The 18,400-nt window shown below is 43.5% G+C and overlaps 1 protein-coding gene and 2 long non-coding RNA genes across 3 annotated transcripts in view; 1 reads left to right on the top strand and 2 right to left on the bottom strand.

Moving 5' to 3' along the window:
- Positions 1-18,400, bottom strand: part of LOC309337200 (C-type lectin domain family 2 member B-like) — a gene marked incomplete at its 5' end in the record, with an annotated part of 88,968 nt that overhangs the window by 33,959 nt on the left and 36,609 nt on the right. The gene's annotated exons all lie outside the window — the stretch shown is intronic.
- Positions 12,325-15,075, bottom strand: LOC309337353. Its single transcript, XR_014154194.1, has 2 exons — positions 14,689-15,075; positions 12,325-12,986 (listed from the first exon to the last, which is right to left on the bottom strand). It is a non-coding gene; the product is annotated as an uncharacterized lncRNA (long non-coding RNA).
- On the top strand, positions 16,484-18,146 carry LOC309337487. Its single transcript, XR_014154352.1, has 2 exons — positions 16,484-17,436; positions 17,469-18,146. It is a non-coding gene; the product is annotated as an uncharacterized lncRNA (long non-coding RNA).

The following is an 18,400-nucleotide window of genomic DNA, read 5'->3' as shown; positions in this document are numbered from 1 at the left end:
ATGCTCAGGGGACTCCTTAGATATGCAGACACACACACACACACACATATATATATATATATAAAACTTTGTAAATTAAATGTCGAAGTATTTTTATTTTTTAATTCCTGAAACAACCTCCTGAACTCCGTGACCCCCTTCAACCCAAGCCCCATATCTCTGTCACACACTGCTATCTTGCAGTGTTCATTTGTTTTTCTAGTGCAGCACTGGATGTGGCAAGTACACACTTGAGGACTGCCTTCTGCACTGAAGCCGTGCTGGAAATGGGCAGGGCAGGGCAGAGTGGGATAGAGGCGACTGTATGCCATGATGTGGTCTGGAGAATTTTCCGTGTCATATCTTCACTGGTTTCAAAGTTTTTGCATATTAGTAAAATGTAAGTAAAATACAGTCATACCTTGAAAGTCGAACGCCTTGCAATTCAAACTTTTGGCTCCCAAACGCCACAAACCCAGAAGTGAGTGTTGTGGTTTGCGAATGTTCTTTTGGAACCCGAATGTCCCTTCATGGGTTCTGTGGCTTCCAATTGGCTGCAGGAAGCTCTGGAAGCTGAGCCTTGGTTTCCAAATGTTTTGGAAGTCGAACGGACTTCTGGAACGGATTTTGTTTGACTTCCAAGGTACGACTGTAAACATGCTAAATTAGCTCACTGTCTAGGGCATAAGAACATTTTTCTATGTACATTATCCTGTGCAAATAACCTAATTTGCATAGAAGTAGATAAGTAGGTACCGCTGTGGCAGGAAGGTTAACAGCTTTTCCGTGCACTCTGGTTTCCATCACGGTCTTCCATTGTGCCAGAAGCAGTTTAGTCATGTTGGCCACATGGCCCAGAAAGCCAAGGCCAGGGCTAACAGTCATATATATTATATACTGTGTATCTATCTATCTATCTATCTATCTATCTATCTATCTATCTGCATAACATCATTCAATAAATAAACAAAAGAACTTTAACATTAGAGTTTGACATGTTGGAAAAGAAAATGCACAAGCACCTTAAATTCATCCTCTTAGCAATGCCCACCAGGGGCTGATTAGCCAGGGAGAGATCTCAGAAATGTAACCAAAACATTTTTCTGGGGAAGTGGCTGTTGTTTTATACCTCTCCAACTGGCCACATAAGAGAAGAAGGTTCCACAGGGTACCTGCAAACCTGTTCCACCTGCTTTCGCCCCTCTTTACCTTAAGTTTTTGCTTGTCAGCTAAGGTAAGAGACCGAACTTTGCACCCCTGTCCCTGCAATGGGAACTGCATGGATGGCGATGCACACAATGAGGAGCTCTTTCTAGCCAGGCAGCGGTTGTCAGATACAAGATTAAGTCTCTGCATAACAAGCCGTCTGGTTAACAACGGTTGCAACCTCCTGTGTCTGCACCACAGAACAAGATCACGTGTAAAACATTGTGCCAATCTGGTTACGCCCTTCCCATCGGAGCATACTCTCTGAGTTGGATTCACATGACATAACTTCACTGGGGTAATACTCCAATGGTATCCCAGCTTAAGCATCCTTTCTCTCTCTCTCTCTGTCTCACTGTTTCCTCCTAGATCACCTTACAATACCTCTCAGAAATTTACCAGCGGTTCAGAGATTTGGGATAAAAGGGCTTAATGCAGAATTGTTATGACATCCTTCAATTTGGGGCTATCACTGTTGCAGCAGCGTTCAAAAGTCAGATCCTTGCGTGTTGAATCTTCTTTTTAGAGCTTTGCAAGACGTCTGCATCTCGATTATTTGCAGCCAATTATGTCACGTTTTCCTCTAGCTTAGTTACATGAGCGCCATCTAGGGGCCAACCAGCCACAAGCAGGTCATTTGTCCAATAAAGCAAATTTGCCTCCCATCCTCTGTACTGCTGCGCTTTGCAGGGGTATACAAAGCGGGCTGCGGGCCGCCTCGGGTGCCACCCTGGGGGGGTGACAAAATGGCCCGCTGTCTCCCCCCACCAGCTGTAGGACGGCTGTCCGTATGGGTGCCACATGTGCACAGTCGTGCGGGTGCTGCCGGGTGGTTTGCACCGCCCCTATAGGTGGTTTGCCCTGCCCCTCGGTGCCCCACAACAGGTGCCGGAGAGTCTTTCTCCACTACTGGTGCTTTGCCTAAGATCTCAGAACGTTGGTGGAATAAGTACAACAACGTTGCTCTCAAAAATGGATTCGGGACCTTTTTAAGTTTAGTTAAGGATAATTTATTCAGGGATGGGATCACCCATATATGATGTGACCCAGTGGCCTAATGGGTAAGGCATCAACCTCCGGAGCTGGAGACTCTGGGTTCGAGTCCCATCTGGGTCATTCCTTGTTCTTATTTGGAAGGGAGCAGGTGGCACTGTAGTCTAAACCACTGAGCCTCTTTGGCTTGCCGATTGAAAGGTTGGCAGTTTGAGTCTTCACAATACTTCACAGCCTTTGGACAGAGGAGAGACCCAGAGAGCATGGTGTTTGACGTAGGCATGTCTAACAAAGGGACTTGGGGTTGAATAAATGTGCTGGTTTGAATGTTCTTGTCTGCAAGCGTATTAGAGGGGCTTGGACAAGCCAGTCAGATGGGCAAGATATAATTGGTTGGCATCCATTTGTCTTGGGAGACAATGGAGGACTGCACCTTTGGAGGTGAGGTCAAGCTGTTGGAAGGTTGTAGCACCTGCTTGTGGCTGTAGAGACCGATGTGGGAGGACATGTTTTGTTGCATCTGGGGCAGGTGAAGGCATCCAGTTGTACTTCTGCAAATGCACCATGGTATTTCTTCTCTCTGTGCTCCCCCTCTCGTCACTGCTGTAGATGCACGACCTGACTGTGTTTCTGGGCACTGCGGTCATCTGTAAGGGTTTATGTTGCCAGCCTTCAAGTCATGTTTGCATACATCTTTGGTCTGCCGATTGGCCTTAAGCTGCCTGGGCGGGGCATCAGTGACGACTTCTTCTTCTTCTTCTTCTTCTTCTTCTTCTTCTTCTTCTTCTTCTTATCATCATCATCATCATCATCATCATCATCATCCTCTCCCTGTGCTGTTCTGGGGTTATCCCACCCACCCCCAGGTAATTTGAGGGGCATGGGGGAAGGAGACCCCTTGCAAAGGGATGCCATTGACAGGGGTTCTGCAGACAGGGTTTGTGAGGTGAATCCCGTAGTTTTAAATAACTCCTGCCTGGTGCTTTGTGGGTTGCAAGTGTCATGTAATTCTACTCAATATTGATCCAGAGCAGAACTCCAATGTATAGTTAGCAGAGTAAAAACTTAAACACATTGCAGGAGTCCCAAAAAACAGACCAGAGACAATTATATTTCATCCAACAGAGCTTTACTGCTACTGAAGGCAAATGAGCCTAACGGTCACAAATCTAATACATTCAGGATTGGCACTGTCCATAAGAAATCCAGTTGCAGCAGACTTAACTTAAACTTACAATAACTTACAATAAGTTAAGTCTAAACCTTAAGACTAAGCATACTATGTCGTCTTCTTCTTCTTTGGCGATCACTCGTAGCTGAGTAAGATTGTCTTCCATAAACATGGTTTTAACAATGAGTCCGTAAATGACTGTGGAGGCCAATTCTGGATCCACACATCCTTCCACAGTGGGGACATTGGTTTCACTATGTACAGAACACCACACCAGAAGGAAAAGGAAAAGAGTTCTTCTTTTGCCTCACCAGGAAGTGGCAGTGCGTGGCAATGAAATTTGCAATTCTAAAGTAACAGGCCAGGGAATAACCCACCTTTGCCTGATTTGACAATAAAAACATGTATCTCTTACAAGGGGATGCTCAGGGCTTCAGAGAAAGCATGGCCTCCATGGGGCTGTCCCTGAAGAAGTTTGGCCCAACTCATAGCCACGGACATGCCTTAGACCTGGTGTTCACCTTTATGGACGTGGGTGATCCGACCCTAAGTAGTGCCATGGTCAGATCAGCTCCTGGTGCAACTAGATCAAGGGGGTTGGGTGAGCAGGTAGGTTCTCACTCTGGAACTACCTCCTAGGATTCCCCTGCATGGAGAGAGACTCGGCTATAAAGACGATGCAAACTTTTCATGGGATATAATTAATGAACACCGAGGTGAGGGGGAAGGTCCTCTTCCCTTTCTAGCACCCTGCATCCCCCTCTGAAAGCTGAGAGCATGCAGCTGAATCATGCAGGTGGCCAAACTTATTAAAAGGAAGATGATGAAATAGAAGTAATAGAAATGGACAGGTTAAAAAGTTAAAAGAAATGGCTTTTTAGCTTTAACTGGCTAGAAAGCACGTTAACCTTAAAAGTAGAAAACCTGGCTTTCCCAGGGGTTTCCCTGGCACTGCCCACTCTCTAGGGCTCTCCATATGGCAAAATGGCATTTTATTGCCGCTGTCTTGGGCTTCTTGAGAGTGGTTGCTGAACAGCTTGGTAGGTTTCTGGAGGAAACATTGGCTTTAGATCCATTTCAGTCCGGGTTCCGTCCTGGTTTCGGGACTGAGACGGCTCTGGTTGCCCTAACAGATGATCTCCGTAGACAACTGGATCGAGGCGGGTCAGTTCTGCTGATTCTTTTAAATTTGTCAGCAGCCTTTGACATGGTTGATCATGATCTTCTGGACCACCGTCTCGCCGACGTGGAGATACAGGGCATAGCCTGTAAATGGCTGTGCTCTTTTATCTCTGGTCGGGGACAGAGGGTGGCGCAAGGGAGGGAGATGTCACTACGCCACTCCTTGGTGTGTGGAGTGCCGCAGGGCGCAATCCTCTCCCCGATGCTTCTTAACATCTTTATGCACCCCCTTGCCCAGATTGTCCGGAGCTTTGGGCTGGGCTCTATCTGCTGATGGATGGCCTATCTGCCACTCAGCTCTATCTGCTGATGGATGGCCACACCGACTCGGCCCCGAACACACTGACCAGATGCTTGGAAGCTGTGGCTGGATGGTTTCATGGGAGCCGATTGACACTAAATCCTTCAAAGACAGAGGTCCTATGGCTGGATCGGGATGGCATGGGGATGAGGGACCAACTCCCTTCTCTTGAGGGGGCCCAATTAGTGCCAGTGCCTTCCGTTAAGAGTTTGGGCGTAATCCTTGACGCCTCCCTTTCCATGGAGGCGCAGGTTACAGCAACAGCCAAGGCGACATTTTTCCACCTTCGCCGCATCAAGCAGTTGGCCCCTTACCTTTCCTGCCCCGACCTGGCCACAGTGATCCATGCGACGGTCTCCTCCAGGCTTGACTACTGTAATTCGCTCTATGCGGGGCTGCCCTTGAAGCTGTCCCAGAAACTCCAGCAGGTGCAGAATGCTGCAGCGAGGCTCCTCACAGGGTCTCTGCCATGGGAGCATATTCACCCAGTGCTTTTCAAGCTGCACTGGCTCCCAGTGGAGTACAGGGTCAGATTTAAGGTGCTGGTTTTGACCTTTAAAGCCCTTCACGGCCTAGGACCCTCATACCTATGGGACTGCATCTCCCAGTATGCCCCACGGAGGACCTTAAGGTCCATAAATAGCAACACCCTAGAGGTCCCGAGCCCTAAGGAAGTTAGCCTCAACCAGAGCCAGGGCTTTTCCAACACTGACTCCAGCCTGGTGGAATGCTCTGTCTCATGAGACCAGGGCCCTGCAGGATCTGATTTCTTTCCGCAGGGCCTGTAAGACATACTTGTTCCACCTGGCCTTTGGCTTGGAGCCAGTTTGATTCCCTCCCCCTCTTTCTTTTTCCTTTCTCCTCCTGTGATGAGGCTGCATTTTAATTTTTTTAATGTTGTATTTTAATCTTGCTTTTAAGTTGTATTCATTCAACTCGTTTTTATTATTGGTTGTTAGCCGCCCTGAGCCCGGCCTTGGCTGGGGAGAGCAGGATATATATATAAAAAATATTGTTGTTGTTGTTGTTGTTGTTGTTGTTGTTGTTGTTGTTGTCGTTATTATTATTATTATTATTATTATTATTATTATTATTATTATTATTTTGGAGATGGAGATTTGGCCTCTTAAGAACTACACGTCCCCAAGTTCCACAGCTCATCCTGGCCATTTCTGCGCATTTCCCCAAGTCAGCAGGGCAGCCAGGTGGTGGCAGGAGAGAGAACAGGCACAAGCAAGCAGAGACATGGATCCCAGGAAGAAAGCCAGCCGCAGCCACTGCAATGGCTAAATCTGCAGACCCCAAAAGAGATATGCAAGGAAATAACCTATTTTTAATGTACAAGTTTATAAGCCTACTAGAGGTGAATGCTAGTGGGATTCTGTGGTAAAAACCACTTCAGAATTCTGGACGTTGCTAGAGTACTGTGAAATTTCCTGAAAGAATAAACTCCCATTTCATATTAAAATACAAGCTTCAGTGTGTTAGCTTATTTTGTCACTTAGGAAATCTTACTTCCTGGTTATTCTGGTATCTTTATGATTTTCGGGACGCTCCCCTTCTGGCCGATTCCCGTATAAACATTGGCACATATCCTTTTTTTTTAAACATAATTTTTATTAACAGGCCAATCATATCACATTATTTCAATTCACATTAGTTCCAAATTATACAGCCAATTTTTTCAATTTTGTTGGGGATACCCATACATCAAGCTCCGAAGGAGGATCCAAACATCACTTCTATTACTGCTTTAATTAAACAGTTCTATCTAGTTCTATCCAGATATGTTGGAAATGTAAAGAGACTGAAGGTACATTCTTTCACCTTTGGTGGACATGCCCAAGGATTAAGACTTTCTGGGAGATGATCTATAATGAAATGAAAAAGGTATTTAAATATACCTTTCTGAAGAAACCAGAGGCCTTTCTCCTGGGCATGGTCGGCCAATTGGTGACAAAGAAGGATAGAGCTTTATGTATGCTACAACAGCAGCAAGAATACTTATTGCAAAGTACTGGAAGACACAAGATCTACCCACCCGGGAAGAATGGCAGATGAAGGTGATGGACTACATGGAACTGGCGGAAATGACTGGCAGAATCCGAGACCAGGGAGAAGAGTCGACGGAAGAAGATTGGAAAAAATTTAAAGTTTATTTACAGAAACATTGTAAAATTAAGGAATGTTAGAAGGATGTTGGAATGAAGTTATGTGGTTTTAGCAGAAATGTTATAAAGGATTAAGTAAAAATAGATTGTTAATTGGTGAAAGGAGAGAATGCAAAGTTACATTATATTAAGATAAATTATAGGACAAAAACTGGGAAAGATGGAAAGGATTTGCTGAAATAGCTAACCGAACTAGAATACAAAAAAGGAAGGCATGAGGAGGTCAAGGAAACAAGCAAATGAAAGATAAGTTATGGGAAGGTTTGATGTGTTTTTTAATTGTTTCTATTTTTCTGTTTTTTCTTTCTTTTTCTTTCTTTTTCTTTTTCCTTATTGTGATGTGTTGTCTTGTTTTTGCTTAATTTGGTGTTTTCTCTTTTCTATTTTTGTAACCTTTAAAACTTTAATAAATATTACCTTAAAAAAAAAGTAAAATATCTCATAGAGGGCTCTGCCAGGTTAAATTCAAGTTCAATCATCATTCACATTACAATGAGTCCTGGTTCTCCTCCCCCCGTCTTTCTTAAACAAGCCTGTCTTGCGAGACGCCATTTTAAACCGCGTCATAGAATTTTCCATTCTCCGATATTTACCAATCCTCTCTTCATTCATCATTAATTCATCCCACACAGTTTTTGAATTCCTGCTTATGATAAATAAAATATGGCGGTTCTTCTTTCTACTTTCTTTGGGGTGGAGGGTTATTATTAATGCTCACATAGGATAAAGAAAAGAAAAGTTTTTTCCTCCACCCCCCCTTCTCCAAACATACCAATCTCTTAATGGCGCTTCATCGCTTGATTTATTTGTCCTCTCCCACTGCTCTGATCCCAGAGATCCATTAATCAGCAGCCTTATCTCTCAGACTTTGCTTGATGTATGTGCTTCAGCTCCTTTCCAATTATATATTTCCAATTATATTTCCAATTGTGTTTCCGAGCTGAAACGAACCAGCATGCGCAGGTTGGAGACGGCGTCCGGGAAGAGCTAACTTCACCGAGGGCTGTGCCAAGTGACCAGCACCCCCTTCTCTCGATTCCGGGGGTGCATTATGGCCACTGCTGGCAAGACTGTCCCCCCCCCATCTCCTTGGGGGGTCGGGAAGACTGCATACTTCCCATAGCCAGTGTGGTGTAGTGGTTGAGAGAGTAATCTGGGGAACCGGGTTCCTGTTTCCGCTCCTCCACATGCAGCTGCTGGGTGACCTTGGGCCAGTCACACTTCTCTGAAGTCTCTCAGCCTCACTCACCTCACAGAGTGTTTGTTGTGGGGGAGGAAGGGAAAGGAGAATGTTAGCTGCTTTGAGACTCCTTAAAGGGAGTGAAAGGCGGGATATGAAATCCAAACTCTTCTTCTTCTTCTATAGCAGCCTCTTAATTACCTCGTGTGGGTCGGAGAGATGTTATTGTCGGCCATCTTCCAATGCGCCACCTGGTGGCCCCAAACATTGGCACATATCCAGTAAGATTATGTGCACACAGAATCAGCAGAGATCAGCAGAAGCAGAGTTGTGTTGGAATTGTAGCATCAAACATTTTTTTTACAGCAAAGAAATAAAAGTAACTGTTGTGTGAGCAGCTTTCTCACACATCCTCTTTGTGAGAGACAGAAAGAAAGAACAAAAAGCAGAAGTTTATCAGCCTGACTTCTGTTTAAAGAGACATTCATAACAAATGTAAACATCTGGTCATGTGACCTTTTGGGACAGTACCAGTGAAAATACTGACAATGATACCATGACTTTTATAAAGTACACGGAAAGGGCAATAAGAATCATATATAATTTTCTGTTTTACAATTTAAAATACTCATTTTAACATCCCTAAAATATCAATGATTTCCCTTCTTCTCTTTCTATGGTTCATTTTGCATATCATAAATCCCTGCATATTTTACAAAAACTAAACCATTCAGTATTCCATTATTGCACCCATCAAAACTTATTTACACTGTTGAATTTATCTTAATGCTGCCAAGGTTTTCAAGTATATATAATTCCACCCCATATATTCAATAAACATTTTCCAATCTTCTCTAAATTTATGTTCTTCTTGTTCACTTCTTCTATATGTTAAGTCAGTGAGTTGTGCATATTCTCAGCTTAATTTGCCATTCTTCTTTAGTTGGGACCTCGCTCATTTTCCATTTTGGGAATTTTCCAAATTGTGAGCTTAAAAAGGGATATAATTAATAATACAACCCAGTCTTTCAAAAATAAGGCACTTATTCTTTAGGACCGTGTTAAGAAATTGGTAAAGCTTTTGTTTGGGGGTTTTGGGGTTTTGTGCTTTTGTGCTGGGAAGACTCTGAGCTCTCTTCAAGCTTGGAGATGTGGTCTTCTGCATATCCAGTGTCTTTTGTTTTCACAAAATGAAGAACTGATGTTTGGGGCATTTAAGAAAGCGCAGTGGCCATCTGGTCCAAAACTAAACCTGCAACATTTATTATTATTATTATTATTATTATTATTATTATTATTATTATTATTATTTTGGAGATGGAGATTTGGCCTCTTAAGAACTACACGTCCCCAAGTTCCACAGCTCATCCTGGCCATTTCTGCGCATTTCCCCAAGTCAGCAGGGCAGCCAGGTGGTGGCAGGAGAGAGAACAGGCACAAGCAAGCAGAGACATGGATCCCAGGAAGAAGGCCAGCCGCAGCCACTGCAATGGCTAAATCTGCAGACCCCAAAAGAGATATGCAAGGAAATAACCTATTTTTAATGTACAAGTTTATAAGCCTACTAGAGGTGAATGCTAGTGGGATTCTGTGGTAAAAACCACTTCAGAATTCTGGACGTTGCTAGAGTACTGTGAAATTTCCTGAAAGAATAAACTCCCATTTCATATTAAAATACAAGCTTCAGTGTGTTAGCTTATTTTGTCACTTAGGAAATCTTACTTCCTGGTTATTCTGGTATCTTTATGATTTTCGGGACGCTCCCCTTCTGGCCGATTCCCGTATAAACATTGGCACATATCCTTTTTTTTTAAACATAATTTTTATTAACAGGCCAATCATATCACATTATTTCAATTCACATTAGTTCCAAATTATACAGCCAATTTTTTCAATTTTGTTGGGGATACCCATACATCAAGCTCCGAAGGAGGATCCAAACATCACTTCTATTACTGCTTTAATTAAACAGTTCTATCTAGTTCTATCCAGATATGTTGGAAATGTAAAGAGACTGAAGGTACATTCTTTCACCTTTGGTGGACATGCCCAAGGATTAAGACTTTCTGGGAGATGATCTATAATGAAATGAAAAAGGTATTTAAATATACCTTTCTGAAGAAACCAGAGGCCTTTCTCCTGGGCATGGTCGGCCAATTGGTGACAAAGAAGGATAGAGCTTTATGTATGCTACAACAGCAGCAAGAATACTTATTGCAAAGTACTGGAAGACACAAGATCTACCCACCCGGGAAGAATGGCAGATGAAGGTGATGGACTACATGGAACTGGCGGAAATGACTGGCAGAATCCGAGACCAGGGAGAAGAGTCGACGGAAGAAGATTGGAAAAAATTTAAAGTTTATTTACAGAAACATTGTAAAATTAAGGAATGTTAGAAGGATGTTGGAATGAAGTTATGTGGTTTTAGCAGAAATGTTATAAAGGATTAAGTAAAAATAGATTGTTAATTGGTGAAAGGAGAGAATGCAAAGTTACATTATATTAAGATAAATTATAGGACAAAAACTGGGAAAGATGGAAAGGATTTGCTGAAATAGCTAACCGAACTAGAATACAAAAAAGGAAGGCATGAGGAGGTCAAGGAAACAAGCAAATGAAAGATAAGTTATGGGAAGGTTTGATGTGTTTTTTAATTGTTTCTATTTTTCTGTTTTTTCTTTCTTTTTCTTTCTTTTTCTTTTTCCTTATTGTGATGTGTTGTCTTGTTTTTGCTTAATTTGGTGTTTTCTCTTTTCTATTTTTGTAACCTTTAAAACTTTAATAAATATTACCTTAAAAAAAAAGTAAAATATCTCATAGAGGGCTCTGCCAGGTTAAATTCAAGTTCAATCATCATTCACATTACAATGAGTCCTGGTTCTCCTCCCCCCGTCTTTCTTAAACAAGCCTGTCTTGCGAGACGCCATTTTAAACCGCGTCATAGAATTTTCCATTCTCCGATATTTACCAATCCTCTCTTCATTCATCATTAATTCATCCCACACAGTTTTTGAATTCCTGCTTATGATAAATAAAATATGGCGGTTCTTCTTTCTACTTTCTTTGGGGTGGAGGGTTATTATTAATGCTCACATAGGATAAAGAAAAGAAAAGTTTTTTCCTCCACCCCCCCCTTCTCCAAACATACCAATCTCTTAATGGCGCTTCATCGCTTGATTTATTTGTCCTCTCCCACTGCTCTGATCCCAGAGATCCATTAATCAGCAGCCTTATCTCTCAGACTTTGCTTGATGTATGTGCTTCAGCTCCTTTCCAATTATATATTTCCAATTATATTTCCAATTGTGTTTCCGAGCTGAAACGAACCAGCATGCGCAGGTTGGAGACGGCGTCCGGGAAGAGCTGACTTCACCGAGGGCTGTGCCAAGTGACCAGCACCCCCTTCTCTCGATTCCGGGGGTGCATTATGGCCACTGCTGGCAAGACTGTCCCCCCCCCATCTCCTTGGGGGGTCGGGAAGACTGCATACTTCCCATAGCCAGTGTGGTGTAGTGGTTGAGAGAGTAATCTGGGGAACCGGGTTCCTGTTTCCGCTCCTCCACATGCAGCTGCTGGGTGACCTTGGGCCAGTCACACTTCTCTGAAGTCTCTCAGCCTCACTCACCTCACAGAGTGTTTGTTGTGGGGGAGGAAGGGAAAGGAGAATGTTAGCTGCTTTGAGACTCCTTAAAGGAAGTGAAAGGCGGGATATGAAATCCAAACTCTTCTTCTTCTTCTATAGCAGCCTCTTAATTACCTCGTGTGGGTCGGAGAGATGTTATTGTCGGCCATCTTCCAATGCGCCACCTGGTGGCCCCAAACATTGGCACATATCCAGTAAGATTATGTGCACACAGAATCAGCAGAGATCAGCAGAAGCAGAGTTGTGTTGGAATTGTAGCATCAAACATTTTTTTTACAGCAAAGAAATAAAAGTAACTGTTGTGTGAGCAGCTTTCTCACACATCCTCTTTGTGAGAGACAGAAAGAAAGAACAAAAAGCAGAAGTTTATCAGCCTGACTTCTGTTTAAAGAGACATTCATAACAAATGTAAACATCTGGTCATGTGACCCTTTGGGACAGTACCAGTGAAAATACTGACAATGATACCATGACTTTTATAAAGTACACGGAAAGGGCAATAAGAATCATATATAATTTTCTGTTTTACAATTTAAAATACTCATTTTAACATCCCTAAAATATCAATGATTTCCCTTCTTCTCTTTCTATGGTTCATTTTGCATATCATAAATCCCTGCATATTTTACAAAAACTAAACCATTCAGTATTCCATTATTGCACCCATCAAAACTTATTTACACTGTTGAATTTATCTTAATGCTGCCAAGGTTTTCAAGTATATATAATTCCACCCCATATATTCAATAAACATTTTCCAATCTTCTCTAAATTTATGTTCTTCTTGTTCACTTCTTCTATATGTTAAGTCAGTGAGTTGTGCATATTCTCAGCTTAATTTGCCATTCTTCTTTAGTTGGGACCTCGCTCATTTTCCATTTTGGGAATTTTTCAAATTGTGAGCTTAAAAAGGGATATAATTAATAATACAACCCAGTCTTTCAAAAATAAGGCACTTATTCTTTAGGACCGTGTTAAGAAATTGGTAAAGCTTTTGTTTGGGGGTTTTGTGCTTTTGTGCTGGGAAGACTCTGAGCTCTCTTCAAGCTTGGAGATGTGGTCTTCTGCATATCCAGTGTCTTTTGTTTTCACAAAATGAAGAACTGATGTTTGGGGCATTTAAGAAAGCGCAGTGGCCATCTGGTCCAAAACTAAACCTGCAACATTTATTATTATTATTATTATTATTATTATTATTATTATTATTATTATTATTAAAATTTGTATACTGCCCTTCACCCAAATAACATACAACATAAAAATGCAACATGAGAATACAAAATGCCTAATAAAACGAAAACAAATACAACCCCCCCTCCCACAAATATATTTAAAAGGCCAAGGAATCTCCCAAAGGCTTGAAGAGAAATGTTTTCATCTGGTGCGTAGAGATATGTTATGATGGTGCCAGCAAGCCTCCCTGGGGAGAGCATTCCACAAATGTGGACACAGTAGAGATAGCATCCAAGCGAGGTATCAATATGCAATTTATTAAGGACTGGTTAGAAACCTGTTAAAACAACATTATGCTGCTTCAAAATCAACAGTGACCAAGTCAGGATTACCCTCCTAGGCAGGAGGATAAAAATGTCTGCAATGGGTACCAAAACCCCAAAACAGTCAATGTCTATCAGATATCCATGGAAAGGGAGTTCCACAACATTGCTGCACTAAATGTCCTGCAGTGAGGCCTAATGGAGCAGCATAACACCCCTACATTGACAGGCCTGTGGCTTGGGCTTGGGCTTGGGCTTGCCAATCAGAAGGTCGGCATTTCAAATGGGGTGAGTTCCCGTTGTTCTGTCCCAGCTCCTGTCAACCTAGCAGCTCAAAAGCACGCCAGTGCAAGTAGATAAATAGGTACCACTTTGGCGGGAAGGTAAACGACATTTCTGTGCGCTCTGGTTTCCATCATGGTGTCCCATTGTGCCAGACGTGGTTTAGTCATGCTGGTCACATGACCCGGAAAGCTGTCTGGGGACAAATGCTGACTCGCTTGGCCTGAAAGCAAGATGAGCATTGCAACCCCATAGTCACCTTTGACTGGACTTAGCTGTCCAGGGGTGCTTTACCTTTAACCTTCTACCTTAATACCAGCCAGAGCAGCTCCCAAACTGGTGCAGCAAATAGGCACAGATTTGGCCTGCCTCCATCCAGGGGTGTATGAAGTGGGGGGGGGGGCGGAGGGGGCGGGTCACCCTGGGTGCCACTCGGGGGGGGGGTTGACAAGATGGCCCCTGCCTCCCCCCAGCTGTAGAGCGGCCAAGGGCATGCACAGTCAGTATGGGCACATCTCACGCGCCATCCATACAGGCGACTGTACGGGCTGCCGTGCGTGCACACTCCATACATGATGCCGCATGTGCGCACTCCATATGGATGTCGTGCGTGCATCACCGGGCAATTTGCCCCACCCCGGGTGCCAGAGAGGGTTCCTCCTCCACTGCCTCCTCCATCATGTGACAGCAGCAGAACTGTTTCAGAATCCAATGGATCCTGTGCCCCCGCTCTTGAAACAAGTCTGTTTTGAGGGATTCTGCTGCCTATTGCTAGCACGGTTACCACTGACCAAGCTTCAGGGGGGGGGGATACATTGGGGCACCGCTTGCCAGCAGGGCTCCCTCACCAACATAGGCCAGAGATCTGGATGGGAGGGATGGGAGAAGGCGCATCTCTGCCTCATCCAAGCCCCCTCCAGCACAGCGGATCATGAGACAGAGGTTTCATTTCTGATTCTTTTAAAAAGAGACACAACTTTTCTCTCTGGGTGTGTATTTAATGGAGCAATATTTAGGGGAAATCTCTCATCACGCAACCGCCTCAAGATAATCGGAAACCTGAATCAGATGGATACCTTACCATTGGTTGAAATCTGAGCCATTTGCCCATTTCCAGGGCTGTCCTTCCTCCCTCTGTAGCCCAATCCAATAATCAGCTGGGTTATTCTTCAGTAGAAAATTCTGCAATATTTTTTTTTGGGGGGGGGTGAGAGAAGCAACTCAGTATTTGACAGACCCTTTTCAGAACATCATCATTTTCAAAAAGAAGAACCTCAGAAATTCAACGCACTTGGCAGGATTTTCTTCAAATATACTAACATGCTTAAACATTTGCCACAGCAGTTGAGAAAAACAGTAATATAAAAGCTAACTGCAAAAACTAACAGTCTTTTTTTTTAGTCTTCAAGGCTAATTTATATTTTAATATTATTCATTAGGGGTTTTTTTGTAGCCGCCATTCCCTGCTCTCTGCTTCATACCCTGAAATGATGCTGGGCCCAGGGCATTGTGGGGGATACAAAATGGCTGCCAGAATGCTCCTACAGTTGCTTCTGTTGCCGTGGCAACAAAAACAAAAACCTTTAGGCGACAGTGGGAGGAGGAGAAAGAAGCTGTGGCCCTGCAACTGCTAATGGCAAGCCCCACGTCCAAGGAAACTGTTGGGAGAATTTATCTTCCCTTCAAACAAATCTGGCAAGATGGCTGCCAAAGTAACTGTGGCCAGAGGGCCATTTATGCAGAGAGGCTGGAACACTGAGCACCATCTGGTGGAAAGGCAGGACATGAATTAGAAACAACCAAGCAAAATATGCTATGGCCTCATATAGCACTTGCCATTACACGGTGGACTGTGTTTTACAGCCAAAGGTATTTCTAAACTCTCATCCACGGGAGCCTCACAGAAAATATATTACAGTACAGTAGTCCAGTTTGAAGCTACAAAAGCAGGATGGTTCACTTAAAATGTTTTTAGACCACTTTTTAGTCACAAAAGAGAAATATCTAAATGATTCACACAATATCTGGTAAAAAGCAGTGATAAACAAAGTAACGAAGAACCAGCATTCTACGGGTGGTGCCTGACTGAATGCCACAAGGACCGAATGCCATACAGTAGGCACCAACACAGAGAAGGCCCTGCTCTGCACCTCCACCAGATGGAGCTCTGTAGGTCATGGTACAGTCAGGAGGGTCTCATCCACAACCCAGCTGAGGTGTAGATCTAGGAGGTGCACCAAACTGAGCTGACGAAACATCCCTGGTTGATACAGCAAACTAAAGTTTCAGGCATGGCAGTGAATCCACAAGGAGTCCAATGTCATAATTCTGAATGACCGGGAGATGATGTGCACCCAAAGAATATTTGAGGCCCCTCCACTCCAGTGCCGGGGTTGAAGTGGCTGGAAAGATCCCTCTACCTGCCCCTGAGAGAGAATCTCTAAAGAGCAAGCAGACGGGCGTTATCTACTCCTCTTAGCTAAGCCCTAGAGCACTAACTTCAAAGATTGAAGTAAGGCCAATGGAATACTATCTCTGACACTGCAGGGAGAACCTAGCCACTCTCCTCCACGAATTAATTTCTCTAATTTAATCCTCTTTCAATGCCATCCAAGTTAATGATGGCCGTCAATTCCTCCTGATGGAAAACAGTCATTGTCAGTGTTAAGATCAGAGGTGAAATAGGCTTATCTGTGGTACCCATAAAATGTAATGGGATGACTGGCAACTGGGACAGAAGCACTGAGATCAATTGGGAGCTGTGGTGGACCTGAGGCTCCCCACTGCTGAATTAACTGGTAAATCACAATACAGCCTTGGCCTAAATGCTACTTGCTTATAATGAAGTCCACAGGGCAGACTGGAAAGGCTCTCACCATTTCACTCGGAGTATCGATTGCCGTCAGGGAGCCACCATAAGAAGAACAGTTGCTCTGACTGGAGGTCCAGTTTGCCTCAGCAGTTGAAAAATAGTAGCACCAGGCTTCATGCACGACCCAGCCCTGAGGGCAGGGGGTGACACAGGTAGGGTGCGGATGTGATGGTGTGGGTTTTGACAGAACCCAGCCCTGAGGGCAGGGGTTGTGATCTGAAGGGTACTGATCCGTTGATATGTGAGTGCAGAAGCGTGTCGACAAGATACCTGAAAGAAAGAAAGTAATTTAAGAGCAGCTAACATAACTGCACAGCTACTGCTTTGGAAATAGAGGGAGCTATAACCCAAACTCCACTTAGCTTGGCAGTTAGCCCCACTGAATTCAATAGGGTTTACTTCTGAGTAGACAAGGTGAAGATTGTTGCTCTACTTACGCTGCAATCCCACAACCATTGACCTGGGAGTTCAAATCCAGTGGGACTTGCTTCTGAGCAGATAACATACCGATTTGTAATTCCATAGATTAAATTTGCAAATCTTTGCATAGGAATAAGAACAATAGCTCTGAAGAAAGTGATTGAAAACAAAGGCCTATTACTTTAACATTAAGAGGGAAAACAGCTGCGTCTGCTAGCACTGCGGCATAGTCCATTTATTCATCGCTGTGTGCTTTTCCTGACTGGTGCCATTCCTAACACAGTTTAACTCCTTACTGCAGAGATAGGGCCAAATACAGCCCTCCAATCCTCAAATATTTGGTCCTTGGGACCCAGGCCACCCCCCTCACCTGCCCTGCTGCAGGCCTAGGTTTCACCCAGCTATGATGCGTTCTTGAATTATGACTTTTGACATGTGAGTGCAGAAGTCTCTGGGCGGAATTTAAACTAGCATAAAGGAAATTGAAAAAACGTGTGTGTTTTCAAGCTATTTCTCCCTTTCACCTCCCCACAGTCTGTTCTGAGGGTTCTCCTGACACACACCCCAAGCTGTTTAGGGGGGCCAGGCAGGAAGAAAGCTTGTTCCACTAAAGGGACTTGTGCTGGCTCCAGCTAGCGCAACTACAGTGATACCTCGAGTTACAAACGCTTCAGGTTACAAACTCCGCTAACCTGGAAGAGTTACCTCGGGTTGAGAACTTTGCCCCAGGATGAGAATGGAAATTGTGTGCCGGCGACGCAACGGCAGCAAGAGGCCCCATTAGAGAAAGCACGCCTCTAGTTAAGAACAGTTTCAGGTTAAGAACGGACCTCCGGAACGAATTAAGTTCGTAACTAGAGGTACCACTGAATTAAACCCAGCCTCTTGTCTTTTGCTTGACTAGAATATAGCTTTGTGCTTTTCCACACAAGTAGGAAAAGGAGCCCTTTTTTGCTTTAGAAAATAGAGCAGAAGAGAAAGTAAAAAAAATGCAAAGTTCACTGAATTTGTTAAAATAATAATAATCTCTGAAGCACACAATTTCTAATCCATCTTCAAGTTCATTCTCTTATATTTGTTCTTAACTCTCCAAAACTCTTTGGGCCTTGAAGCTAAAATATAATAATTGCTGGGGAAAATAAACTAAACATTCTACTATCTGTGTGCCTTGATGTTTCCTTAGTCTTCTTACATATAATTTATATATCAACACAGCAGCTTATACCGTTCTGGATGCTGATTTTTTTTATAAAAAAATTTTTGCCAAGGGTCATTCGGATAAAATTGAATTAAACTGTGAACTAAATGCAAAGTGAACTAGTAGATACATACTTTGTTCCACACATACTGGAAGGTTTTCCTATGATGCTCAAAAAAGGGTTCGGCCTCCCTGTGGTACAGGACTGCAGTCTAATTATCAAGCAATATGTATTAAATTGAGTGACACTTATACTTGACAATTTCCCTAAAGGCTCTGATGTTAGCCTGTTAGCCTGTCACC

This window comes from Podarcis erhardii, assembly GCF_964252035.2.
Source record: "Podarcis erhardii genome assembly, chromosome: 2".
NCBI lineage: Eukaryota > Metazoa > Chordata > Lepidosauria > Squamata > Lacertidae > Podarcis > Podarcis erhardii.
The sequence above is the reverse complement of the archived record's forward strand: the minus strand, read 5'-3'. Positions and strand labels throughout refer to the sequence as shown.